The following is a 9,447-nucleotide window of genomic DNA, read 5'->3' on the forward strand; positions in this document are numbered from 1 at the left end:
ACTTTCTCTAGTAAAAGTGTAGGCTCTTGGTAATCAAACTTAAAATATGAAGAAGAAAGCTTAAAACCTACAACGGTGAATTTTTAGCACGTTCTACTGACTACCAAATATAATTTTGAAAATGGAGCTTTTGGCAGGAACTTAAAAGCAGCTGGCACAACATCATGCCCCCTGGCAAATGAGACACATATGGTTTCTAGTCCAAACATAAAGATGGAAAAGCTGTCATTCTATCTTTTGAATTAAATAAATTTCTTATATTTCACTTCAGATAGCCAAATATATGATAGAGTTTGTCTATAAAAGTAGCTTATGCTGGGGACAAATTTTATTACACCAATTAGTTTTAAATTTATACAGATGGCTAACATAAATTACCTGTCCCCAGAGTTTTTTTACCATGAACCATGGGAAATATTTTGGGTTAAGAAAATTATATTATCATTTGTCAGTTGATATTATCAATTAACTTTTCAGTCATACAAGATAATTTTATGAATCCTAATTTTCTATATGGTGTGTGTATACATATATGTATTTGAGTAAGTCATATATCCATTTTAAAAATAGACTACAGAGTAACTGAATGAGTTATACTGGCACATTGAGTTATTTGTTAGTATCTCTGTAATTCTAAATAAATGTTGTCCTACTTAAGAACACCAACCTGAGAAATATGTCAAGATATTTAATTGCTAAGAGAAGCTGTGTCTGGTAAGTGGTTTTATTACTCTTGTATTGAGTTGCCTAAAGTAACAAAACATCTGTGTATCCCCTTAAGTGTTATGCATTTTGTGAATTAAATTTTACCCTAGAAATTTTTATGTATTCTGTTGTTCTCTGAGTTTCATCTTCTCTTATTCTTTGGTTTTATTGTTGCCGTTGAGGTTTTTTTTCCTTTTATTGACTTATTCTTATTTACTAACTTCAGATTGAAGACTTTTTTTTCTTCTCCTTGATCAAAAAACCCCTCAAGGGCTTCCCTGGTGGCGCAGTGGTTGAGAGTCCGCCTGCCGATGCAGGGGTCGCGGGTTCGTGTCCCGGTCTGGGAAGATCCCACATGCCGCGGAGCGGCTGGGTCCGTGAGCCATGGCCGCTGAGCCTGCGCGTCCGGAGCCTGTGCTCCGCAACGGGAGAGGCCACAACAGTGAGAGGCCCGCGTACTGCAAAAAAAAAAAAAAAAAAAAAAAAAAAAACCCTCAAAATCCACAAGTTACTCTTCTAATTGAAGAAGACCTCAAATCAAGTTTAAGAAAACTGAAGGAATATTAAAACAGTTTTCATTGAACTGATTTACTTTAACAAAAGGGTGTTACTTCTTTCATAAAAAGGTGTGTGTCCCTCTTGCCCTTTTTTCTCATGATAGAAATTGCAAGATCTGCAGTGAGTCTTTCCTCACTCCAAACAGAATGTTGTTAGTCATCCAATTGTGAAACCGTGATACAGGTCCAAATGTATAACAATAAATAAATAGCAAACATTTAATGCTTTATGCTGCAACATGAAAGCTTTAAATAGAGTCTCACTGGTGTCTAATATTGGGAGATAACAGATGTGTTGAGTATACAGCCTTCTGGCAGGTAGGAATGGTTGACGAAGAGCAATTGAATGAAGATTAAAACATGTTCCTCAGTGAATTCTTTTTTTAAAAAAGTTAAATATCCTGTGTTTTCCTTTTTCTTTCCATCATTACCAGCACAGGTGAATTTTTATATGTTAGCAGCATTTACATTAATTTAATGTTTCTCAGTTGGGACAGAGATAAGCCATTTAGCCAGTACTTTCACAGGCATATGAGTGTCTTCAAGTTTGGAGACTGCATGGTTAAAACTATCACTAGTACATAGCTGCTTACTTTATTTCTGTCAGTGTTCTTTTTATTAAGATAATATGTTGAATTATTCAACATCTAAAAAATCAAAAGCAATTTGCTTCATGATTTGAACTATCAGTTGAATTTTTCTAAGTCAGTAAATCACTGAAAATAATTTTGCCACCTAGAATAATTTAGGAGCAGTAAAAATTATCAACAGCAACAAAAAACTTAATTCCTATTGTTGACACTATTTTATAGTCAAAGGGGCAATGAAAACTTTATCTTACAAATTCATAGTTTCAAGGAGAAAAATGATTTTTGCTAGGATCAAGTGTGGAAGGATATGCATAGTATTTAACACTGAATTTTAAAAATTTGGCGACTCTCATCTGGATAGTATACCTAATTATTATTTTTTATTACTACATTTTAACTGGTAATCATAAAATATATTACCTTTTAAGTGGTAATTTTTAAATTACTTATAATATTTCTGCAAAAACCTATTAATACCAGTTGAGCAAAGAATTCCCAAATATAAGTTAACTTAGGAAACTATTTTGGGCTTCATCTAAGAATTCATGAACATTTCCTTAATTGCTGGAAGGATTCTCAATATGATCAAGGTCAAACTACTTAATAAAGCTTAAAATTCCTTTGCAGTTGACTGTTACAAGCACTTCAATATAGGAGTTAATACATTTGCAATGTTCTAATACTTTTTTAATAAATAAAACTAAAACTTATGTCAGTTATGAAGTGACTGCTTATTGGCAACTAGTATTCTTGGTTAGATAGCTCCAAAACATTTTAAGTAAATAGCTATACTGCTGTCTTCCTGCTTTACAAAGTCACTACATCCAAATTAATGTAATATTGGTTATAGCTTTATTTTTATATTATTTAAAAAAACTTCACAAGAAAGTGCTTTTACTTCTTTTCACTTTATTCAAAATTCTTATTAATTGATAATTAATGCTTGATACATTCTTAACTCATATCTTGTACTAAAAAGAAAGAACAAAATTTTTTTCTGGCCAGTGACATTAAGGTTTTATATGAATAAATTATATTGTGTGTCTCATATTTCCAGATACCTAACCTTTAAATTTCATTATTCAGACATTTTAACAATCACTTTCATTCCCAAGTTGTTTGCCAATTCAGTTTTTACTTTTATTTATTGTAGAAATGCTTTGGAAATTAATATTTTTATGAATATGTTACAAAATATTTTATTTAAAAGGTACGTCATGGCTCATGCCAATTAAACCTCTTTGAACCTAATCATTCTGAGGTTATTCAATATTTCAAGTAACTCAAAGGTAATTGCTTAATGAACTTCCTTATTATCTTCAAAGGCTTAAAAACCAATAAAGCTTTAAAACATGTAATCTGCTCTGAGCAAGACTGCATCTAATTTTCCTTAAAATTACATTTTTTAATAGTTCAAGGTAGCAAAATACATTTCTTAATGGCAGGCTTCAGTAGGTATTCCAAAGAATCCTAAAAATCTGGACATTTATAACAATCCTTTATTTACGAGTTGCTGACTATATTCTTTGGTTAACATTCCATTAATTGAATCTATGTTTTGTAGTGGTTTTAGAGTTTAGTAATACTACATTGTATGTGTCATTGATCTCCCTCATAAATATTAAAGCAAATGAACTCTTTATAGTTTGTTAACATAAATAATGTATCTCTGGAGTCTGGAAATGTACTGGAAATTTCTTGCATTTTAACTAAGGCACTTCTAAACTTTAATAGTCAGATACATGATAGAAGGAAAAATTTCTGATTAAATGTCTTAGCCCAATGAATAACTTAACCATTAGTGAACTTAATAAGTTTGGTAAATGAAAAAATAATGTGTCTTTTAATTCATACATTTCTATTTTTATTAAATCAGTTTAAATTTTTATCAGTGTATGCAATTTTAAGATCAGGTTTGGAAATAGGATATAACAGAAGTTAATGGAATCTAGACCACTTCCATTGTATATATATATATGTGATGCAGTAATATATGGCTAATGAACATTCAGAAAGTTTAGTTCTGTGAATTTTCAGAAACTCAGAAGTATTCTTTAATATGAGTAGCAGTCCATTAAATTAACCTTGAAAAGATAACAGGGTGCTAACAGTAAGTGCTCCTTGGCAACGTGTACAATGATTCTTCCAATTTGAGTTATATAGACCAAAGGTCATAATGTCAAACAGGTTTTCCTTTATAAATTTCTAGGTGAGAGGTAGTGTTGTGATGTATGTAACCCAATCACTCCTTGGACACAGTGTCCCACTAAAGGAACTTTGAATCCTAGCTCTGTGTGGCCTTCAGTAAACAACGTAAATGTTCCAGATTTATCATCTGGAATATGGGACACATATAATATCTCCCTGAATCTTCTTAGGATTAAATTTAAAAATATTGTACTTACTATCTAGTACGTTATAAACACTCAATACTTTATAGCTATTTTTACTCTTTATTTCTACTTCTGAGGACTTCTTAACTATAGAGTGAGTGCATCATCAAACATTATCAGGTATTTCCACTGTTAAACTGGGATAGGACTTCCAGGAAGGACAGTTCTACTCCCCATCTCTAAAGATAAATAATCAGTAACCAATGAGAATAAAATAGGAACATCCAAAGACAGAGGTGTTTCAAAATTCATTCTGAGCATAATAGAATGAATCAGAGTAAAACGAAGACACCTGGAGCCCATGCAGTAATAACTTAATAAAAATAAAATGCATATTTACTTCTAATCCCAAGCATGATGATAGGTTTTATTGCCCTCAGACACTATGCTTTAAATAGTTTTTTGTTTCTTTTTTTTTTGCTTTCCATGCATTTTATAGCCTGTTTTTTGTTTGTTTGTTTTAAGGATCTTAATGTGACTTAATCCAGCAACAGACGTACTACATATAGTCTACCCTGGGAAAGCTTCTTTACTTCAGGCATACAAACCAGGGAAAGTGACTTCAATTAAGATTCTTCTAAAGTCAAAGTTATATGTATGGTAGGTAAATTGGTGTTTGTTGCTTCATTGTCCTGTGCTGACTGATTTTTTTTTCTTTTTTTAATTAATTTTTATTGGAGTATAGTTGATTTACAATGTTGTGTTGCTTTCTGCTGTACAGCAAAGTGAATCAGTTATGCATATACATATATCCACTCTTTTTAGATTCTTTTCCCCTATAGGTCATTACAGAGTATTGAGTAGAGTTCCATTTGCTATACAATAGGTCCTTATTAGTTATCTATTTTATATATAGTTGTGTGTATATGTCATACTGAGTGAAGTAAGTCAAAGACAAATATCATATGATATCTATTATATGTGGAATCCAAAAGAAGTGGTATAAATGAACTTATTTATAAAACAGGAATAGAGTCACAGATGTAGAAAAAAACCTTATGGCTGATGGATTTCTAATATCTCTACTATAGGAAGATAATACAAAAAAAGTTGCACTCTTTGTGGTAGCATAACTTTATTCTAGTAGTGAAAATATTCACATTCTGGAACAATATTACTAGATTTACTAGATTAGAAACAAACCATAATTATCAGGCATGAGATATCGATGAGCAAGGTAAGATTATGTACAAAATTTTCAGAAAGAAGAAAGCATAAAATCTAAATACTTGAATTAGCACTTGCCAAAAACTTTTTTCCTTATGCTAACTTTTCAAATCTTCTTTCAAAGCTTCTGCTCCGTGTCAACATAGCTACCCTGTATTCATTTGCTCTTCTTTACTTTTCAACCATTTGTACACTTTACTTTTCAACCACAGATTTATCTCTCTCTCTCTCTCTCTCTCTCTCTTTCTTATTCTTTCTCTTTCTCTCTCTATATATACATATATCTGTATATCTCAGATGAAGTTACTTAGGTCTAAGATAGGAAGAGGTTAAGGACTTGAGTTTTTAAAGTTAAGCAATCCAATTTTGATTCAGAGAGCGATAAAGGCTTAAAATATTTGACTTTTTTAAAAAGGCCTCTTCAATAAATACTCTATTGTAACCAGTCACCCTTCTAATTTGCTAATCCAGAAAACCATTATAACCTCCCCTTTAAAGTCATTTTTTTTTTTACATATTTACTTAATTACCATTTACAAAGCATGTAACATTCTTTATAAGCCTGATTCGCATTAGGAAGAGATGAAGTGGTTATAACTTCACAGTAAAAGTACTGATAATTACAGTATTCAGCCTGGATACATGGGTATTCATGCATAGCTGGTGAATAATTGTGGACAATTCAAGAGTTTGTAGAATTTATAAAGACTTACTAATGCAAGAAAAAAGTTCAGGAAATACGAAAAGCCCAAGCTATTTCGATGATGCTATCTGCATAATCTTTCAAATTCATATCATTTCTGAATGAGCATCACAACTTTGAGGATGTATGCTGCCTGCTTTGGTTTATCCTCCTTCAGGCAGAGACTGTACATCAAAGCAAGAGAAGAATTGATAATCATTCACATTCAGTGTGAATGTTCAGTCAGTAAAGTGCTTTAGCAAATGATACATAAGAAAAAAGATTGGATTTTTATATAAAATGAGCAGTGAAATCATTAACGACAGCAGTGTTAAACAATTCATGAATATTTATGACTCTTCTCTATGTAGTTTGAGTAATAGTCTTTGAGAGCCCTCATTATTTAAATGCTTTGTGGAGGGTGAGGTTATTTTAAAGTCAGTAATTTTTTCTCAAATATATATAAGCTCTCAGGCTGGAAACTACATAGTTTGTTACAAATATAAAAACTTTTCTAGCAATACTCAAGTCAGTGAAGCATCTCTTACATTTCTGGTATATTCCAAGCACTGTTGTAGGTCAGGGTGGGGATGGGAGTAATAGGAAGCCGTATGGAATCTAAAATAAAGGGCAGTATAATTCCTACAGAGAGAAATGTAAATCATGTTAGGAAAAAAAAAAAGATGTTCCAACAAAAATTAACCAGGAAAAAAATTAAAAACTCTAAGTAAGCAAAGCAATATGTAAAATATGTGAAGTTAAGATTGTATTCATAAAGTATTAAAAGCACTTATATTATTTTGGGGTACTATTATTCTAAGAAGACTGTAAACTCTGTTAAAGGATAGGTAAATTGTTGCCTGTAACAATGGAATAAGTACTGCCATAGAAGAGGCAGACCTTGATTTCTTATAATTAAGGTGTTAATTGCCTCTATCATGACTTTCCGTAACCTAGCCAGATATGTCAGGAATTTTTAAATGTCAAACCTTAACTGCCTGATTAAACAAATAGTTAAAAAAAGCAGAATCATGAAATACTGCAACATGAAAATTGGCTCTATATTAGTAGAATGGACCACAAAATTATGCTTTCTTTCTTCAAAAGTGAGATAACTAGAGTCTCCAAATGCCTATGATTTAACATTTCTGGTATTATAAAAAACACTATGAAATACAATTTCTGTAAATATTTTACTTATCTTTCTATCTAACAGAATGTGATGTTTTAAGAAAAGTCTGCATACTATCTTATTTGAATCTCTGGTAGCTATAACTTTGTAAATTGTGGTGATCTATTACTTTGTCAATTTATTATTGTGTCAACTACATTGTTCAGAATTTTTTTACTACATGGCTTCAGGTTAGTGTTGGCTACAAGACAAATTTCTGTGAGACTTTAAAGGCAGAAATGAAGTAGCAGCTATATATTTATACTCTGAAGATTGAAGGAGGGTGCCAGTTATTTTGGCAGTTTGACATGTTGTCACTAATGTGTTGGGTCATCTTGTTGGCCTGGGGCATCATCTGGACCTGCAGCTTCTCCAGCTCCCACCCCATCTTTGCCTTCATCTTCCATTCTCATGGGCCAGGATAAAGAATGGCATATGCTCCTCTATGAGCTCCCAACTGAATAGGACCTAAGCAGTGTGATAAATCCCCTATTCTGTTGCACTTAGGGTGGTTTTGTTTCTCTCTGAATAAAACTTTACTGTTAGAAAATTAGGTATAGTAACAGATTCCAGAGGAAAAGAACCTTAATGGAGGGATCTTTGAATTGGTTACAGATTATGTAGAAGTGATTCTCTGATCTGATTATTTTTAAAGATGTTGAAGATGCTGTTTCCAGTGATAATATGGCCATTGGTAGTCTATTGCATGAAGCAGTAAAGGAGTTACTTAAGTGATCACTATAGACACCTGTATCATATATCTATGGGAGACAACACCTTGAAGGATCAATAAGTTGCTATTATAGAATAGTTTCATGAAAATAAGGAGTTTAATGTTTTGTTTTGATATTTGCTAAGTTCACTGGGTGTCATAGGCAAAATTCTAAGATGGTCCTCAAGATTCCTGCCCCCTGGTCTTTATGCTTTGTATAATCCTCTCCCACTGCATGCATGCAGAAGTTGTGAATGTTATAGGATATCCTTACCGTGAATAGTTTATTAAGCAGTTGGCCTTTAAATAATCAAACAGAGATGATAAGGGGTATGTATGCTTGGCCTAATTTAGTGAGTCCCTAAAACAAAGTGAAACATGAAACAACAGGCAGCTTGCCTGCTGGCCTTGAAGGAGCAGCTTAAATGTTGTGGAATCATAGTGTGGGGAATTCCAGTAGCTGAGAACAGCCCTTGGTGGATAACCAACCAGAAAGCAGGGAGGTCAGTCCTACAACCACGGGAAAGTTGGTTTTGCCGCAAGTCCAGATAAGCTTCGAATAGGACCCTGAGCCTCAGATGAGAATGCAGACCTAACTGAGACCTTAATTACAGCCTGGTGAGACCCTGAGCAAAAGTTCCAGTTAATCTATGCCCAGATTCATGATCCAGAGAAATTTTGATATAATAAATATGTGTTGCTGTAAGCCACTAGTTTTGTAGCAACTTGTTGGGAAACAATAGAAAATCAATAGAGATTCTATTACCTAGAAGTGGGGTGTTGCTGTCACAAATACCTAAAAATGTGAGAGTGACTTTGGAATCAGGCACTGGGCAGAGGCTAGAAGAAGTTTGAGGAGTGTGAAATAGAAAGCCTGAAGTTCCTAGAACAGACTGCTAGTAGAAATATGGACTTGCAGGATGCTGCTGGGGGTGACTCAAAGGAAGTAAGGAAGATGTAAGCTGAAGGATGAAGCATCCCTGTTATGTAGGGGCAAAAAGTCAACGTTTAGAAAGGAATAGGACACTAAACATTATGATGGGCATATACTTTCAGATTGCGATTAGCTAAGGACCTTGAATTCATAAAATTTTGTGAAGCCTCCTTTGCCAGTAGAAGCACTATTTTCTTCTTGTCTGAAGAGGTAGTCTACTTTTGTCTGAAACAACTTTAGTCACCTCCCCTGTGGTACTATTTTTCCAAGGGATTTCTGATTCTCCTCAAAGCCTAAATCCCCCAACCTCATTCTTCTAGATCTATAACTAAAATTTCAAGAAGGCCAGAGAATAAGGTACAAAGTATGACTCATGAGAAGGTCTAATGCACACCAAAGGATTACCAAGATTTTTCAAATGTCTATAGCTAGAAACTTGAGAAACATGTACTGGGATTAATTCTAAAGGTGTTAGATCAGATTTCAGAAATACAGTGTTAGATCAGATTGAATTTATACTCCTTAAAAAGATATTC

This window comes from Aethalodelphis obliquidens, unplaced genomic scaffold (assembly GCF_003676395.1).
Source record: "Aethalodelphis obliquidens isolate GAN/ISIS:26980383/991018 unplaced genomic scaffold, ASM367639v1 scaffold15, whole genome shotgun sequence".
Classification (NCBI taxonomy): Eukaryota; Metazoa; Chordata; class Mammalia; order Artiodactyla; family Delphinidae; genus Aethalodelphis; species Aethalodelphis obliquidens.